The sequence below is a fragment of the Delphinus delphis genome, chromosome 2 (genome assembly GCF_949987515.2).
Source record: "Delphinus delphis chromosome 2, mDelDel1.2, whole genome shotgun sequence".
In the NCBI taxonomy this organism is placed as follows: Eukaryota; Metazoa; Chordata; class Mammalia; order Artiodactyla; family Delphinidae; genus Delphinus; species Delphinus delphis.
Genome location: NC_082684.1, coordinates 122,244,924 through 122,265,485, shown reverse-complemented (window position 1 = coordinate 122,265,485; position 20,562 = coordinate 122,244,924).

Below are 20,562 nucleotides of genomic sequence, written 5' to 3'. Positions count from 1 at the left end.
TGAGAAAACCATAATTCAAAAAGAGACATGTACCAAAAAGTTCACTGTAGCACTATTTACAGTAGCCAGGACATGGAAGCCACCTAAGTGTCCATCAACAGTTGAATGGATAAAGAAGATGTGGCACATATATACAATGGAATATTACTCAGCCATGAAAAGGAATGAAATTGAGTTATTTGTAGTGAGTTGGATGGACATATAGTCTGTCATACAGAGTGAAGTAAGTCAGAAAGAGAAAAACAAATATGGTATGGTAACACATATATATGGAATTTTAAAAAATTGTTCTGATGAAACTGGGGACAGGACAGGAATAAAGGCACAGATGTAGAGAATGGACTTGAGGACATGGGGAAGGGAAGAATAAGCTGGGATGAAGTGAAAGAGTAGTATTGACATATATACACTACCAAATGTAAAATAGATAACTAGTGGGAAGCATCTGCATAGCACAGGGAGATCAGCTCAGTGCTTTGTGACCACCTATAGTGGTGGGATAGGGAGGGTGGGAGGGAGGAACAAGATGGACGGGATATGGGGATATATGTACACGTATAGCTGATTCACTTTGTTTAACAGAAGAAACTAACACAAGATTGTAAAGCAATTATACCCCAATAAAGATGCTAAAAAAAAAAAGAATAAATAGGGGCATTACAATGGATTCTGCAGATATTACAGAAAACAACAAAATAATATTATAAAACATGCCCCCCCAAATAAATATCATATCAATGAGAAAAAGACCAGTTGGTTAAAAATGGGCAGATGGCTTAAGACATACTCCTCAAATCAAAATGACCAATAATTATAAGAAGAGGGGCTCTGATCTTTTTAGTAAGAAAAGAAATTCAAATTCAAACCACAGTAATGTACCATTACATACATAAGCCAGTTGGCAAACATTTTGTAATCTGAAAATACCATGTATTTTTGAGAAAGTGTATCAATTGGGACTCTTACAGTGCTTCTTGAGCATGCAAACTAGGACCATGTCTTTGGAGGGTAGTTAAGGATGTTAAGGATGCCTATGCACTATGCCCAGCACTTCCTCTATCAGAGTGGATCTCAGGGAAGCTTCTGTACAAGAAGCTTATGTACAAGAACCATACATGTGCTGTATGCTTCAAATAACCCCAGCCCAGAACCAAGGCAAGAGTCCCAAATGCCTACTGTGAATGAAAAATAAATAAATGAATTGTGGTATATCCATGTAATGGAATATTATACATCAAGGGAAATGAATAAAATGCAGCTAAGCACAATAACAAAGATGGATATCAGTATTCAGAGCGGAAAGCAAGGTGCAAAATAGCACTGCCATCCTTGCAAGTCACATAAAGTTCCCCAAACAGGCAGAACTGGATAAAGGGTATAGGGATGCATACATCATTAGTAAAATTATAAATAAGGGGACCAGGAAGTATTTATCACAAAATCAGATTAATGGTGATTTGCAGAAGGAGGTAGAGGATCATGATTATGGAGACCACATAAAAGGTGTTCGGGGTGCTGTCAATGAGGCAGGTGCAGACATCCTGGATATCTCTGGGGTATATATCCACACCCAGAAGGGGGAGTAGGATTGGATAAGGTGTGAGGGCAGGAAGGTATAAACTGTGTTCTAGAACAGGGGTCCCCAACCCCCACTACCGGTTGGTGACCTGTTAGGAAACAGGCCGCACAGCAGGAGGCTAGTGAGTGAAGCTTCACCTGCTGCTCCCCATCGTTCCCCATTGCTCACATTACCACCTGAAACATCCCCCCTGACCTCCATGGAAAAATTATCTTCCACAAAACCGGTCCCTGGTGCCACAAAAGTTGGGGAAGCAGGCATAGCACAGCCCAAAGGCAAGAGAGTACAGAGTTGAGTGGTGACTACTCTAAATGGATAAGTCCTGTTACATAGTCCTAACTCACGTTACAATATCTCACCTTCAAAATCTTAAATGAAATACTCATATTTTAGTCTTTAATTTCTTTTTATAAATAGACACATCAAATAACACAAAATAAATATATCACTGTTTTGCATCTGCAGATCAGAAAATAGTTATAGCTAACAGCATATAATTAGTAAATAGCTCATTATTAGCATATGATACTGATTTCTATTTGACTTAAAAAGATGTTACTTTAGTGTTTGTAATTTATGCCTTTCCAGCTAATGATTTATACTTCCTTTCACTATTCTAGTAGTAATCTTTTTATCCATTTAAACATGGCAAAAAAATTACATTCCAGAGTAAACATATAAACTGCTAGTACGCATACTTTGATGACACTCCAACAATAAACTAAAAGGAAAAAATTACCTGTGAATATGCTGATTGAGTAAATTTTGTGTAAACATAATTTCAAACCCAAAGAAAGGAATTTGAAAATAATTTTTAGAAATTATTTAAATTTTGTTCCAAATATATTAATTCCATTGCTTTAGAAGTTGTTAAAGTAATAATTGATTATCTCCACATAATCAACAGAACAGTGGCTGTGAACTTCTTGTTTCTATCATAGGACTGATTTAATTCCATTTTTAACACATGATCATAGCAAACATCTGCTAATGCCCCCTTTTTTCTTACTCCTACAATATTCAGCACAACCAAACCCTTGACTGAAAATATTTTTGAATGACTTTTAACCTCTATAAATAATTGTTACCATTTTTGCCACATTGTTCTAGATAGTAACAAATCTTTTGATTGATGAATTATCGAGCAAGAAAATGATCCCATTAAAAAAAAAGCTGATCTTTACCATTCTAGGGGAGGAAAAACTTTACCGTGACCCTACTGGGGTCCGTGGCTGGGTCTAAAAGTTAAACTGACAAAGACAGGTTAGTGGGAGAAAAGCATACAATTTACCTAATATAAGTTTTACATAACATGGGAGCCTTCATAAGGAAATAAAGACCTGAGGAAACCTGAGCATTCTTATACCAGGTTTGATGAAGAGCGAAAAGTCATGGAAAAATGTGATGAGACAAAAGGGTAAGAACTAATGGTAGTGAGATGGGGGAGTTAGCAAGGCTGTTTGTTAGGACGCCTCTCAGACAAGGGTGCTCCCTGCCTCAGGGTACAGGGAAGGCACCTCTCACGTGAGGGTCTGATGACCTGCTTCCAGGGACAAGTGAGTGGGAGGTCATCGGGTCATTCCAGAATCTACCATTGCTCAAATTCTTTCAGCTTAAAATATTCAACATGCCAAGGTGTCATATTTTGGAGTTGTGTGTCCTGAACCCCCATCACCGTAAATGTAACTCAGTGAGAAAGCAAGAAATAAAACTGCTCCATGAATGTTGGTTGATTTCATGGAGAAATTTGAAAAATGTCATTTCCATGATCATTAATTATGGGCAGTTAAAAATTAAACATTCACTTTACATTTTGACGATTTATTCAGTAAAAACTGAGGGTGAAACTCATGGGTATCCAGGGTGTTTTTATGGGTTGTGGAGGGTTTAATATACTTGAACATCGACTCAAGCGTTATTAGAGTTAAGTGGAGAAGTGAAATGTATGTATACATATGCCATTTGAGAAAAGCTGTGATCGCTTCAATGGCACATGAAATTGTTTTGTCCAAGTTCACTAACTGAGCCCTTACTTCTAAATCTAATGGATCCTCTCAGATGTTATCTCACTGAGCTCCTTTCCTCCCCTCCACCCTCTCCTCCCCGCCCCACCCCCGTGGCTCCCTCCCTCCCTCCACCCTTGGCCCTGTCCTAATACCCTGACAACTTCTTCCTCCATCCCTCTCTCAACACTGCTTCTGCTCAGACACCAGTCATTCCCTACCAACACTGGGACAGGTTTTAACTTGAATCCCCACTTAGTCCTGCCTCCAAAAATTGTTCTCCGTGCTGCTTTCAGATGAATTTTGCTAAAATACATATGATGACTTGTCTCTTCTGCACTTGGCTGTCTCTAGTGACCCTGCCACTGCAGCAAAATGAAAGCCATAAAAAGCTCTGTCCTCTCCCTTGCAGCCTCATCTTCTGCACACTTTGCTCACACTTTGCTCCAAGGGACTGAACTCACTGTGGCAGCTGTCAGTTACCAACACACAATGTTCCATCGTGTGACACCCTCACAAATACCCTGCAATCTACTATTATGATCTGGGCATTTCATGCGACATTCACAAGGGCTCAGTAACTTGTCCAAAATCACATGCCTGCCCTAGTGGGGTGGAAGCACAATTCTAACCCAGGGATCACAACCCAAGGCTGTGAACTTTCCCCTTTGCCTTGCCGTCTTTTCTGGCAATTTCCTGAAAGGATTTGTGCATCTCTGTGCTTTTGCACACAGCTCCTTCCTCTTCTTTCTCATCAGTAACCTCATCCCTCCCACATTGGGCCCACATATGACCCTAAGTTCCTCACCTCTCTGAGGTCAGCTCCATCTACCGAGCACACTCAATGACCCATTATTGGCTCAGGTCCTTCTGCAACTTTAATATTTGTGTCCTCAGTGCTGGTGACAATCCTAACATAGAAACCATGCTCGGAAAGTGTCTGCTCAAGGAAGAAATGAACAAATGTGAAGGGCCCTGAGGCCTTTGGGAGGTCGCTGCAGGCCAGATGCCAGAGGGGGACAGAGAACGCTGAGATCCAGTCCAGCTTTCCACCTCGGCACAACCAAGCCAAGGAGCAAGGGTGTCTACTGTCCTTTGAGGTCTCATCAGACTGAATTTTACAACCATCAGCAACAACCCCTAGACTTAGCATCAAGCATATTGCATGTTTGCATTCATTAAAAAGTACTGCAAAGAGCAATATTGCAATGTGGGCATAGCTAAGCAAGAATTGTCTAAAAATATCTTTCCAACCCTTCCTCTTGGACACCTGAAATATTTTTACCCAACTAAATTCCCTGCACTTATTAAGGAATTTTCTATTCCTGTGATCTCTATTGTATCATTTAAATTTTGATTTAGATTTTAATTAATGATCTATAATTATTAAGAGCTCAAAATAGTATTATGAATTCACAAGAATTACTGTCCTGTTTGAGGTGCTCAGAGCTTAAAGCAAGGTGGGCAATTTCCTTTACAGCAGCCTGCCCTGCTCAGGCCACTATGTCAGCTGCCATTTGTTAAATCAGCCCAAAGGCAGTCAGACCTGAGTATGTCCTAATGTGATGCTGGGACCTCCTGCCTGGTAATGGTGTTTGGACCTCAGTCATTCCCTAGAAATTCCAGTTATACTACAGACAGCTCATCAATGAATTGCTTTTCCAATAGACCATGGTTTCCTTGAGGACAGAGGTAGGGGAGTGTGTGATGTGTGGTTAGCTCTGCACCTGCAGCACAGTGCCATGCTCAATGGTCTAATAATGTTTGTCCAATGAATACAGTGAATGAGTCAACATAATAGTGGACATGGGGCCACCAACATCCCCAGATGACACAAAATTGGCAGCACTTTATTCAGATAAGGAAATTGAAGTCACTTTTAGTTGGCCTGTGAACAATTTCCACACACATATATATATATTTTAAGTATATATATATTTATAAGTATATATCTATACATTTATAGTGGAAATATCAAAAACAGCATTCAAAACTACATGGCTACCAAGACATGGAAACAACCTAAATGTCCATTGACAGATGAATGGACAAAGAAGAGGTAGAATATATATAGATAGATAGATAGATAGATAGATAGATAGATGGAATATTACTCAGCCATAAAAAAGAACAAAATACTGCCATTTGCAGCAACATGGATGGACTTAGATATTATCATACTAAGTGAAGTAAGTCAGACAGAGAAATACATATACCATATGATATCACTTATATGTGGAATCTAATATATGACACAAAGGAACTTATCTATGAAACATAAACAGAGTCACAGACATAAAGAACAGACTTGTGGTTGCCAAGGGGGAGGAAGTATGAGGGAGGGGTGGCTTGGGAGTTTGGGATTAGCAGATGCAAACTATTATAATGGATAAACTACAAGGTCCTAATTTATAGCACAGGGAACTATATTCAATATCCCATAATAAATCATACTGGAAAAGGATATGAAAATCACTTTGCTGTACACCAGAAACTAACACAACACAGTAAATCAACTATACTTCAATAAAATAATTTAAAAAAACACCTACATGGCTACCTTTTGCCTTTTTCTTCCCCCACCTACACACGCAGCAAAGAATTGAGGTTTGCCTTCTCTGCAGGGTGGCATAAAGCAGTCCTGGATGCAAGTTCAAGAGGTTTGCCTGTCCCCTAATTTTTGAAAAATACCTCAGCTTTTCTCAACAGCAATAAAACTCTGTAATAAGTAGTCTTTATATCACATAGTTTTAATTTCATAATTGCTATTATAACAGTAGTCCCTTAAGATTAGGGTTTCCAAAAGCCAGTGAAATATATTAATAGGCTCTCAATATCTAAAGAAAAAGTTAAAATGATCATGGGAGCACTTCTTTGTAGAGACCAGACAAAGCAAGGTGTGGTGTCCATTCGCAAAGGGATGTGATCCAGGACCCCAGAGCCCCTGGTCAGCAAAGCTCTTTAATATCTTGTTGTCTAAATGCAAACTTATGATATTTTGTTCCCTTAGTAATACAAGTTCCATTTGAAATCAGTTACTAGAGTATTTTAATAAAATATATTTTAACTGAATCTTTGTAACCAGTTGCGGCGGGCTATCTTTGTGGGAATAAAACTGCAGCCATGTTTAGCTGTTAATAATTTGTGTTAGAAGGGCCATTTCTGCTTAAAGAAAGAGGTTTCCTGCAGCAAATAGGAAACGGTTGCATAAGCGAGCAGAAGTAGCACCTACGCTGTCCCTGTACCACACGGTCCTCTGCTCCCAGGATTAGAGCCGTCCAAAGAAGGCAAGTTCCGGGGACACCCAGCTCTATCCTCCATGCGTACTATTAAGATCAATGAAATGCAAACGACCCGCCCCAATGTCATGAGACATGATGGAAACTGACTGGGAGCGGGGATCTCGGACAAGAAGGTGAGACCATGGAGCAAGATATTCTCCTGTTTCGAACCCGAATAGAAAGTAGGAAAGTGCTAGGTTATAAGTGCTGAAACGTGGTGATTGGGTCCAGGAGGAGAATGGTAAGTGAGGGCAGGCAGCTCCCTCCTCTTCCCGCTCAGGACAGCGCTGCCAGTGGAGACACAATGGAACCTACACCCTGCCTCTGCCCCCAGGGAGGGCCTCGACCCACTGATGTGCAAAGGGGTCCCTGCTGGTTGACAGTTCAGAAGCCAAGTCCTGATGTTGCTGACGAGCCTCCCAGGTCCTGACTGCAGTATAATCCCAGATGTGCCAGCAGAGGTGGCTGACAAACTCCCACACAAGTCAGGAGTTTGCTTCCAAGTAAAGTTTCTAGGGGCCATGGGAGCAGGTTCCCAAAGTTCAGTTCCTCTGATGCTCAAGTAAAGATGCTCTCTCCTCAGCTCGCCCACACCCGAGAGGCCCAGCCCCTCACTGGACTCTTGGGGTACACACACTCAAGGGCCTGGCCAGCTGGGTGGAAATGGTATGTGCAAAAGCAGCCAACCTGGCCAAGGCAGCAGGTCATTTTGTGTGAGGGGCAGCTGCCCCCCTGGAGAAACATCCCCCACTCTGAGCTTCAGGCTCGGTGGGCGCCCGGATGCACAGAGGCCCCTAAACTCTTCGACTGCTCACTGATGCCTCAGCTAAGCTGAGCCTGGTGGTGGCCACTAGACCGTGGCGGCTGTGTGACCCCAGAACCAGCTCTGAAGATCCCAAAGTGGACCTGGTCATTCTGTCCAGTGGGCAGGACTCAAGGCCGTCCTCATAGCTGTGGCCAGCACTCCCTGGAGGAAGCTTGTTTTATCTTTACTGACCCTTGGGCTGTTGTCAGTGGCCTCGTGGTTTGGGCTGCTGCTGGGAAAACTATAGTTGCACATTAAAGACACGCTCTGTGTGGGCCTTGAACTGTGGGAATGAATTGTGGCTGCTGGTTGGACCACCTGGGTCACTCCTATCAATGATACAGTCCCTTTTCCCAATGAGACCAATTGGACCCAGGCTTTGGTCAAGGCTGCTCCACTCAGGCTGCCACTGTCACAGGCTGGTCACCAGTACAGTACGATGCAGAGGCCGCCACGGCAGTCACTCTGGGAACTCTGGCCAAGAGCTGGTCCTTTGGTCTTGTGATTCAGGCCCACTCCTGAGGCACTGGCTTTGTTGCATTGTTGATCCTTCTTTGGGGCTATCAGTGGTGTCCTGCTACTGTTGATGGACTTTCAAATGATGGCAGTGGGTCTCAACTGGGGGTGATTTCATCCCTCAGGGGACCTTGGCACTGTCAGGAGCCATTTTTGGTTGTTACAACTTAAGGAGATCGGTGGGCAGAGGCAGAAATGCAGATAAACCCCCTACAACACACAGGTAGTGCCCACCCCAGCCGCCAACCCTGCCCCACCCCCAAATAATTATCTGGCCCCAAATGGCAGCAGTACTAAGATGGAGAAACTGGTTAACAGTGTTGTTCAGCCAACCTTCACTGTGGGCCTTGGAGCTGAGCTGAGCTGTCCTTCCAGCTTCCTGGACCTTTTCCAGTCTGACAATGGTGCACCTTTTGTCATAAAGGCCACCATGCAATGGGCCAATGGTCAATGTGTTTAACAGCCATTCCACACTCCTGATCATCCACTTGCACCTGGAATCGAGGAGCCCAGAGTGGCTTCCTGAGCCCAGCTCCCTCACCTTCTCCAGCGCAACACACTTAAGTGAGGCAGATTGGTCACTGGGTGAAGCTATCCCCAGGAAGGGATCATTTCCTCTCAGTGGCTTCCTCGGTAAGGATCAGAATAAAACAAATAGAATTTACCTGTTATGTGAAGTTATACTGAGATATTTTGTAATGTGAGGTTTCTGTTCTGATCTTTCCAGGTCTGGTCACGGTGGGTATGACTGGAGAAAAGATAAACAGGAAGTGGGATGGGATCTGCCAAGTTTGGGGTAGTGTAAGAAGAGCAAGGGCCCTGGCATGTCCAGAGAGGACACCTTGGACTCTCGGAGGTACAGGGTGGGGTGGTGGTGGAGTAATGCTCTCTTTGTCCCCTAGTTCAGCAGCAAGGGCTGAGTCAAAGAGCAGCTGCAGCTGACAGTCGGACTGGCTGCTGGCTCTGTCATCCTGTCCATGGACTATGAAAGCTTGTAAATTCTGTGGCCATGGCCTATCCCAATCCTGCTATGTCTGATGTCATCAACCACAGCTCTCAGCTGTGAACACGTGCAGACTCACAGACTCAACAACCCTGCTTCAATCCAACTGAATGTGCACCTGTTTTTCTGGATGTCCAGGTGGACTTGGGAGATGCCCTCTGTGGTAATGAGGCTGCAGTTACTCACAACACTGCCCCCTCGACTTAACCAAATCAATGCAAAGAGTGCCAACAAATCCCAAACTGGAAGGACTGTGCCCCTTTGACTTGTATGTGAGCCATGGAATATTGTCTCATTGGAAATTGGGGCTTTTTTGTGACCCATCTATTGCTCTTGTAATTATTGACAATGACACCGAAGATCAGAATGTCAATTTAGTGGGCTGTAATAGATAATAGTCTGACCTTAGTCTACATCCTGGCTATCTCAAAAACCCTATGTCTCTGGGACTTGTTGGAAATTGACTGAATCTATAACTTTGGGGCAGGGAGCATAATTGAGACTGGCCTCATCCTGCTACTTGGATACTGTTGATAGTAGCCTTAATTAAATACTGTACGGGACATGTCAAACGGCTTTGGTCCCTGCATCAGCTGGCCAAATTAATCAGAACAGCTGGCAGAATGGCATACTCTTGAAAATTTGAGTTTGGGAAAGAACATTTTGGGACCAGCGTTGGAATGATCAGAACACTCTCCTTATTTCCCTCTAAACACACAGGCACAAATTCTCACCGGGAACTTATATTTCAAGTTCCAAAAATCTTTCAAGAACCTGAGAAATAAAGTAACCATCTTGCTGTATGATAGTTTGGGGAACAAACTCTGAGAATCATTCTCAAATGACAGCACATGTGTTCTCCTTCTACTTAAGCAGCCGGACGGGACTTGCCGCAGAATTGTCAATGGAAATCGTTCCATTTTGGAAGTTTTGTATTTGGAGCACAATGAAACCTTTCGTGAAGTTGACTCTGATAAATGTATGATCTTTATATTGCCATCAACAGAATTACCCACAATGGAACCCTCCAACCTATTGGAATGTGGCAGGAGGGGGAACTCGAGAAGGAGGGGGGGAAAGGGGGAAATCCTATTACCATTGAAGAAAGGAGTCAGGGCTGCAGTTTGGAGATGGAGACTGTAAAGACTCTGTAGATTTGGGCATCATTTCTAACTTTTTAAAAGTTTGTTTTGTTATTTTATTTTCCTCTCCTTGATTCACTTTTGGGCTTAGCACTACATGGTTCAAGTAAAAATGTGCTTGTTTTCAGAGAAGAAGGAAAGCAGGAGTGGGAAAATTATATTCCAATTGGGCTCCTTGAACAAGGAACCATTCCCTAGGAATAGAGTGGGTAGTCACAGGTATAGAGAAGAGAAAAGCAAGTTAAACTGTGCTCTGCAGTGAGCAGGAAAGGGTGGTTGGGGACTGAGCTTGGCCAGAGAAGATGTTTGCTGGAAAGCTGCTGGAATTTTCCAACATAAACTGGAAGAGAGGGTACTCCCTGTATATAAATGCTAGCCAGTTCCCACTAGTCAGGTCAGCTAGTGGAGACTTATGAAATCCCCTTCCTGGTATCTACAAAGAAGTCATTTGCTCTCTCCCCTGAAGGGCAGGTCTTTCCCGAGTCTCTTAGGGATGTCTTCAATTTTAAAACATTAATTTATTTCACTTTGTTAATTGGGTTTGTAGCTGGCCCCTGGGATACCAATTAGCTTGATTTTATAGTTAGAAAACAACAGGACCATTAAGATGATAGCCTCATGGTTTGCCAGACACATTTCATATTTTAATTGTAATCTACTATATTCATTGTTTCATGAAAGCTGTGATTCAAACCATCCCTTTGTCCAGACCACACATGAGGCTCTGCAATTCCCATTATTCCAACTCAAACACCTGTGCATCTGCAAGTCTTTTTCAGCACATGACACTTACCAAATGTCATGCAAAAAACATAATTAATATATGGAGCTGTAACCTCCAGTGTACTTGGAGAATTAAATGTCCATCTGTAACTATTTGCTAATGTTGCACTAATAAAAATGAAGAAAAGGCAGTTTGACTGAGGAAATCCATATTAACTATTGATTAGAGGGGAAAAGGTAGTTTACTGCACATAGAGAAACATCAGGATTTTATTTCTCCTAAAGAAAGTATTATGTCTATTATATTTGTTAATTACATCTAGGTTTTTTAAAGATTGGGGAAACTGTTAACATGTTATTTTTTAAAGATTCTATTAGAATGAGTTTTTAACATTTTTAACATTTTCCTGAAAAGGAAGTCTATTATAAATGTGTGAAGCTGTTTTTAGGGATCTTTTTGGAGCTAAGTAAGATCTTAACTCACAGAATAATTTTCAAGTGGAAACTTGGCCTGGACATGGGAAGGATGTGAATTCATTGAGTTAAATCTATGGGTTGTCCCAGAGGGTCATTGGTGAGCTGGAGTCTCCCCCTCTCATAGGACAAGACTTTGGTCTAGGAGGTTTGGTGATTTAATGAATATTTCTGACACTTTGGGCAGTAATGACTTTTACTCATTTCTCTAAATTCCATGCAACCTTTCATCATCAGATGATTTAATAAGGCCCAGAACTTAAATCACATCTTTGCTATGAGCAAGAATCCTGAGTATAAGTCAACAAACATGCTCAGGTTTCTGTAAGTTAAATGTCATCAGTAGAAGGAGGCCTGGAGCACCAGGTTGTAGAGAGAGATACAGGTACAGACATTCCAAGACATTATTATTATTACTATTAAATTATTATTACTATTATCTGTACTCTGTGATTATCTAGCATAGAACTTTGCACATGTGGAACTCAGGAAGAGTTTTTGAACTGACCGATTTAATGAATTACCTGAATGACCTTGTAAAAGTAGTTGGCCTTCTCTGGATCTATTTCTGCACATGACAAATGATTTTTTTAAAGTTTTTTACAAAAATAATTTGGAAATAGGAATCAGAAGATCTGAGTTCAAATTCTGGGCATGTCACTCACTTGCTTACTGCTCATGGACTAGTTACTTAATCAAGTTACTTCTCCAGAATAAAGTCAACAGTACCCTCCTTCCATTGTTGAGAGAATTAAATAAACTGGACGACCCCAGTGCCTACAAGGTGGTTGGCATGTAGTGCAAATTTCATAGGCACTCGTCCACTCCCTTTAAGCTGTAATATTCTCTAATTCAATTCCACTTAGGAACTTGAACTCAGAGGAAAACAAATAGTTTTAAATTATTAACCCCTTTCTGTCTGTAAGAACCACATGACATATTCAAAGACACAGAAATACATTTTCTCATTTGAAAGACTGAATGGAGAAAGGCAATTTCATTTCCCTTTCCTTTCTGAGAACTCATTTGTCTTTCAAACAGTTACATATTTCTACTTGTCCGTGATTGCTCTCATATAGCACACGGGAGATGTGGGTCCTTGTAAATTGCCATGCCATGGCTTCAACTGGTTGTTTCCATTTCTACAGGGTTTAATGATTCAATAAAGTCATCTCATACTCACACTCCAATGTTCTTCTGACAACTGTGCTATGAGGTGGGCGGAATTGTATGCTTCTTTTTTTGAAATGAAGACATTAAAGTATAGGGAGCCAAAGAGATTTCCCTAAATTCATCTGATAAACATGGACAGGGAAAGAACAATCCATATTGCCCAATGAGCCCACGAACTCACTCCTAGATGAAAAAGGGAAAAATAATTTGCAGTTTTATAATAATTAGTCTTCTCAATATCATCATCCAAATGTTTAATATTAGATGGTCTTTTCAAATAACTGGACCTTGTTTTTCATATATATGTGAATGTGTATAAATATACATGTGTATGTATATCTAGGTCTATGTCAATATGACTGACAAAATATTATGATGCATACTTAATTATTTAAATAGTCCTCTTCAAAAATAACAAGTTCAGGTAGATGGGGTAAGAATAGGGTTACCATTACTGAGATGCAGTAGTGTACACTGGAAAAGAAATCATATTTAACTCTACCTTTACTTTTTATAGGTAGTATGTAATATACTTAACCACTCTGAAACTCAGTTTTCTCATTTGCAAAATAGGGTTAATAATGCTAAAAGGATCAAAGGAGGTATGTGTCTAACTAAATTTGAGTGTATAGTATATGCTTAATCAAATGCCAGCCCTTCCTTCCTCAATTTTAACTTTTTAAATGGCGAAGTGTGGCACACTTATAATAAAGTGCAAAGACATAAAGGAAAAGTTTGATAAACTATTACAAAATGAGTCACTAAGGTTAAGAAGAAGCTGGCAGCACACGGAAAGCCTTTCTTGTGCCCTCTTGGAGGTTTAAACCCTTCACTTCTCCCAAAGGTGAACTCTATCCTGAATTCCAGAGTTAAGTTTTTCCTGTTTTTGAACTTTATAGAACAGAAATGATACAGTATGCATTATTTTGTGTCTTGCTTCTTTCACTCAATAATAGTATGCTTCTGATACCACCCATGCCGTATGCTGCTACATTTCATTAATTTCATTGCTGAATATTCTCCTAAATGTATGTTCCACCATTTATTGATGCGATCTCATGTAGAAGGACTTATGGGCTGTTGATGGCTTGGGGCTGTCATGACTATGCTGCCATAATTGTCCCAAGTACTTGTCTGTCTCTGTACACAGGCACACTCCTGTAGGGCTAGTGTTACTTAGTTACAGGATATGCATATTTCCAACCAGGTAATAAACAAAACTGTTTACCCAGTTTTGCAGGATACATCCTCACCAGCTACATACAAGAATTCCCTTGTTTCACCTCCTAACCAACACTTGCTACGGTCAGTCTTGTAAACCTTAGCTATTACGGTAGGCTGGTGGTGGTACCACATTGTGGTTTTGATTTGCATTTCCTGATAATGAAGGAGGGTGAACACCCTTTCACATGTTTATGGACTGAATGTTTCTCTCCTCCTAAAATTCGTGTGTGGGGCATTTGGGAGGTAATTAGGTTTAGACGAGGTGGCGAGGGTAGGGCCCCCATGATTGGATTAGCGTCCTCATAAGCAGAGGAAGAGACCAGAGTGTGTGCTCTCTCTGTCTTGTGAGGGCACAGCAAGAAGGTGGCTGTCTCTAAGCAAGTAAGAGGGCTCTCACCATTCTCTGAATCTGCTGGCATCTTGATCTGTGAGATTTAAGCCATCCAAGCTCTGGTGTCTTGGGATAACAGCTTGAGCAGACTAACAGACTCAGATATCCTCTTACAAAGTGCCTGTCCAAAATTTGTGTTCATTTTTCTATTAGGTTGTGTTTTTCTTAACGACTTCTTTGTGCATACTGGATACAAGACTTTTCTGTTTGCTTATATGTTTTGCTAATATATTCTGCCATTCTGTGTCTGAGACCCCAAACACAGTGAGTTAAGCCTTTTAACACTCTTAACACTATCTTTTGTTGAACTGAACTTCATATTTTAATAAAGTCCAACTTATCAATGTTTTTGTTTATGGTTAGTGCTTTTTGTGATTTAAAACATTTTACACCCTGATGCCCTAAAGATATTATCCATAGCATGTTCTAGAAGAACTACTGTTTTGGTTTTAGATCTACAATCCACCCAGAACTGATTTCTGTGAATGATGTAAACTAAGGTATATTAGCTTGTGAGGGCTGCAATAACAAAGTACCACAGACTCAGTGGCTTAAACAAGAGAAATATATCATCTCACAGTTTTGGAGGCTGGAAGTCCAAGAACAAGGTGTCAACAGATCTGGCTTCTTCTGAGGGCCCACTCCTTGACTTCGGCTGTCCGTTCACTATGTCTTTTCATGGACATTTTCTGTGTCTAAATTTCCTCTTCTTACGACACCAGTCATATTGGATTTGGGCACAACTTAAAGCCCTTTTTTTTTTTTTGGCAGTACACGGGCCTCTCACTGTTGTGGCCTCTCCCGTTGTGGAGCACAGGCTCCGGATGCGAAGGCCCAGCAGCCATGGCTCACGGGTCCAGCCGCTTCGCAGCATGTGGGATCTTCCCAGATCAGGGCGCAAACCCGTGTCCCCTGCATCGGCAGGCGGACTCTCAACCACTGCGCCACCAGGGAAACCCTAAAGCCCTTATTTTAACTTAATTACCTCTTCAAAGACCGTCTTCAAATACAGTCATATTCTGAGGTACTGGGGCTAGGATTTCAACATATGAATTTTCAGGGACATGATTCAGCCCATAACTTAGGGTCAAATTTTTTTTTTCTTATGTATGTCCAACTGACCTCTTACATTCATAGAAACTAATGTTTTTCTTTCTTATTTTGGTACCAAATTAATCAGAAATTAAGTATCCATACATATGTGAGTCATTTCTCAACTTCCTCTTCTGTTAGTGCCTTCATAAGTCTTAGAGTAACCATACTCTTTTAATGACTTTAGGTTTTTTATGTCTTGCTACTCATAGAAAAAAAATCTTTCTACTTGTCCTTCTTCTTTAACAGGATCTTGACTAATTATTTTTTTAATTTTTAAATTTAATTTTATATATATTTTTATACAGCAGGTTCTTATTAGTCATCGATTTTATACACATTAGTGTATACATGTCAATCCCAATCACCCAGTTCAGCACACCACCATCCCCAAACCCCTGTGGCTTTCCCACCTTGGTGTCCATAAATTTGTTCTCTACATCTGTGTCTCAACTTCTGCCCTGTAAACTGGTTCATCTGTACCATTTTTCTAGGTTCCACATACATGCCTTAATATACGATATTTGTTTTTCTCTTTCTGATTTACTTCACTCTGTATGACAGTCTCTAGATCTATCCATGTCTCAACAAATGACTCAATTTTGTTCTTTTTTATGGCTGAGTAATATTCCATTGCATATATGTACCACATCTTCTTTATCCACTCATCTGTTGATGGGCATTTAGGTTGCTTCCATGACCTGGCTATTGTAAATAACGTTGCAATGAACATTGGGGTGCATGTGTCTTTTTGAATTATGGTTTTCTCTGGGTATATGCCCAGTAGTGGGATTGCTGGGTCATATGGTAACTCTATTTTTAGTTTTTTAAGGAATCTCCATGCTGTTCTCCATAGTGGCTGTATCAATTTACATTCCCACCAACAGTGCAAGAGGGTTCACTTTTCTCCACACCCTCTTCAGCATTTGTTGTTTGTAGATTTTCTGATGATGCCCATTCTAACTGGTGTGAGGTGATACCTCATTGTAGTTTTGATTTCCATTCCTCTAATAATTAGTGAGGTTGAGCAGCTTTTCATGTGCTTCTTGGCCATCTGTATGTCTTCTTTGGAGAAATGTCTATTTAGGTCTTCGGCCCATTTTAGAATTGGATTGTTTGTTTCTTTAATATTGAGCTGCATGAGCTATTTATATATTTTGGAGATTAATCCTTGGTCAGTTGATTTGTTTGCAAATATTTTCTCCCAGACTGAGGGTTGTGTTTTTGTCATGTTTTATGGTTTCCTTTGCTGTGCAAAAGCTTTTAAGTTTCATTAGGTCCCATTTGTTTATTTTTGTTTTTATTTCCATTACTCTAGGAGATGGATCAAAAAAGATCTTGCTGTGATTTATGTCAAAGAGTTTTCTTCCTATGTTTTCCTCTAAGAGTTTTATAGTGTCCAGTCTTACATTTAGCTCTTTAATCCATTTTGAGTTTACTTTTGTGTATGGTGTTAGGGAGTGTTCTAATTTCATTCTTTTACATGTAGCTGTCCAGTTTTCCCAGCACCACTTACTGAAGAGACTGTCTTTTCTCCATTGTATATCCTCACCTCCTTTGTCATAGATTAGTTGACCATAGGTGTGTGGGTTTATCTCTGGGCTTTCTATCTTGTTCCATTGATCTATGTTTCTGTTTCTGTGCCAGTACCATATTGTCTTGATTACTGTAGCTTTGTAGTATAGTCTGAAGTCAGGGAGTCTGATTCCTCCAGTTCCATTTTTTTCCCTGAAGACTGCTTTGGCTATTCGGGGTCTTTTGTGTCTCCATACAAATTTTAAGATTTTTTGTTCTAGTTCCGTAAAAAATGTCATTGGCAATTTGATAGGGATTACATTGAATCTGTAGATTGCTATGGGTAGTATAGTCATTTTTACACTATTGATTCTTCCAATGCAAGATCATGGTACATCTCTCCATCTGTTGGTATCATCTTTAATTTCTTTCATCAGTGTCTTATAGTTTTCTGCATACAGGTCTTTTGTCTCCCTAGGTAGGTTTATTCCTAGATATTTTATTCTTTTTGTTGCAATGGTAAATGGGAGTGTTTCCTTAATTTCTCTTTCAGATTTTTCATCATTAGTGTATAGGAATGCAAGAGATTTCTGTGCATTAATTTTGTATTCTGCAACTTTACCAAATTCATTGATTAGCTCTAGTAGTTTTCTGGTGGCATTTTTAGGATTCTCTATGTATAGTGTCATGTCATCTGCAAACAGTGACAGTTTTACTTCTTCTTTTCCAATTTGTATTCATTTTATTTCTTTTTCTTCTCTGATTGCCATGGGTAGGACTCCCAAAACAATGCTGAATAATAGTGGTGAGAGTGGGCATCCTTGTCTTGTTCCCGCTCTTAGAGGAAATGCTGTCAGTTTTTCACCAACAGTGAAAAACAGTGGGTTTGTTGTATATGGCCTGTATTATATTGAGGTAGGTTCCCTCTATGCCCACTTTCTGGAGAGTTTTTATCATAAATGGGTGTTAAATTTTCTCAAAAGCTTTTTCTGCATCTATTTAGATGATCATATGGTTTTTCTTCCTCAATTTGTTAATATGGTGTATCACATTGATTGATTTGCATATATTGAAGAATCCTTGCATCCTTGGGATAAACCCTACTTGATCATGGTGTGTCATCCTTTTAATGTGTTGTTGGATTCTGTTTGCTAGTGTTTTGTTGAGGACTTTTGCATTTATATTCATCAGTGATATTGGTCTGTAAATTTCTTTTTTTGTAGTATCTTTGTCTGGTTTTGATATCAGGGTGATGGTGGTCTCATAGAATGAGTTTGGGAGTGTTCCTTCCTCTGTAATTTTTTGGAAGAGTTTGAGAAGGATGGGTTTTAGCTCTTCTCTAAATATTTGATAGAATTCATCTGTGTATCCTTCTGGCTCTGGACTTTTGTTTGTTGGAAGATTTTTAATGACAGTTTAAATTTCATTATTTGTGATTGGTCTGTTCATATTTTCTATTTCTTCCTGGTTCAGTCTTGGAAGGTTATACCTTTCTAAGAATTTGTCCATTTCTTCCAGGCTGTCCATTTTATTGGTATAGAGTTGCTTGTAGTAGTCTCTTAGGATGCTTTGTATTTCTGCGGTGTCTGTTGTAACTTCTCCTTTTTCATTTCTAATTTTATTGATTTGAGTCCTCTCCCTCTTTTGCTTGATGAGTCTTGCTAATGGTTTATCAATTTTGTTTCTCTTCTCAAAGAACCAGCTTTTAGTTTTATTGATCTTTGCTATTGTTTTCTTTGTTTATATTTCATTTATTTCTGTTCTGATCTTTATGATTTCTTTCCTTCTGCTAACTTTATGTTTTGTTTGTTGTTCTTTCTCTAGTTCCTTCAGGTGTAAGGTTAGATTGTTTATTTGAGATTTTTCTTGTTTCTTGAGGTAGGCTTGTATAGCTATAAACTTCCCTCTTAGAACTGCTTTTGCTGCATCCCATAGTTTTGGAACATCGTGTTTTCACTGTCATTTGTCTCTAGGTATTTTTTGATTTCCTCTTTGATTTCTTCAGTGATCTCTTATTTATTTAGTAACATATTGTTTAGCCTCCATGTGTTTGTGTTTTTTTATGTTTTTTTTCCCTGTAATTGATATCTTATGTCATAGGGTTTTTGTTGGAAAAGATGTTTGATATGATTTCAATTTTCTTATATTTATTTAGGCTTGATTTGTGACCCAAGATGTGATCTATCCTGGAGAAAGTTCCATAAGCACTTAAGAAGAAAGTGTATTCTGCTGTTTTTGGATGGAATGTCTTATAAAAATCAATTGAATCTATATGGTCTATTGTGTCATTTAAAACTTCTGTTTCCTCATTTATTTTCATTTTGGATGATCTGTCCATTGGTGTGAGTAAGGTGTTAAAGTCCCCCACTATTATTGTGTTACTGTTGATTTCCTCTTTCATAGCTGTTAGCCATTGCCTTATGTATTGAGGTGCTCCTATGTTGGGTGCATATATCTTTATAATTGTTATATCTTCTTGGATTGATCCCTTGATCATTATGTAGTGTCCTTCCTTGTTTCTTGTAACATTCTTTATTTTAATGTCTACTTTATCTGATATGAGAATTGCTAGTCCAGTTTTCTTTTGATTTCCATTTGCACGGAATATCTTTTCCATCCCCTCACTTTCAGTCTGTATGTGTCCCTAGGTCTGAAGTGGGTCTCTTGTAGACAGCATATAGATGGGTCTTGTTTTTGTATCCATTCCACAAGCCTGTGTCTTTCGCTTGGAGCATTTAATCCATTCACGTTTAAGGTAATTATCAATATGTATGTTCCTATTACCATTTTCTTAATTGTTTTGGGTTTGTTTTTGTACGTCCTTTTCTTCTCTTGTGTTTCCCACTTAGAGAAGTTACTTTAACATTTGTTATAGAGCTGGTTTGGTGGTGCTGAATTCTCTTAGCTTTTGCTTGTATGTAAAGCTTTTGATTTCTCCATTGAATCTGAATGAGATCCATGCTGGGTAGAGTAATCTTGGTTGTAGGTTCTTCCCTTTCATCACTTTAAGTGTATCATGCCACTCCCTTCTGGATTGTAGAGTTTCTGCTGAGAAATCAGCTGTTAACCTTCTGGGAGTTCCCTTATATATTATTTGTCATTTTTCCCTTGCTGCTTTCAGTAATTTTTCTTTGTCTTTAATTTTTTCCAATTTGATTACTATGTGTCTCAGTGTGGTTCTCCTTGTGTTTATTCTTTATGGGACTTGCTGTGCTTCCTGGACTTGGGTGGCTATTTCCTTTCCCAGTTTGGGGAAATATTTGACTATAATCTCTTCAAATATTTTCTCAGGTCCTTTCTCTCTCGCTTCTCCTTCTGGGACCCCTATAATGTGAATGTTGTTGCTTTTAATGTTGTCCCTTGAGATCTCTTAGGCTCTCTTCATTTCTTTTCATTCTTTTTTCTTTATTCTGTTCTGCAGCCGTAAATTCCACCATTCTGTCTTCCATGTCTCCTATCCTTTCTTCTGCCTCAGTTATTCTGCTATTGATTCCTTCTAGTGTAATTTTCATTTCAGTTATTGTATTGTTCATCTCTGTTTGTTTGTTCTTTAATTCTTCTAGGTCTTGTTAAACATTTCTTGCACCTTCTCAATCTTTGTCTCATTTCATTTTCTGAGGTCCTGGATCATCTTCACTATC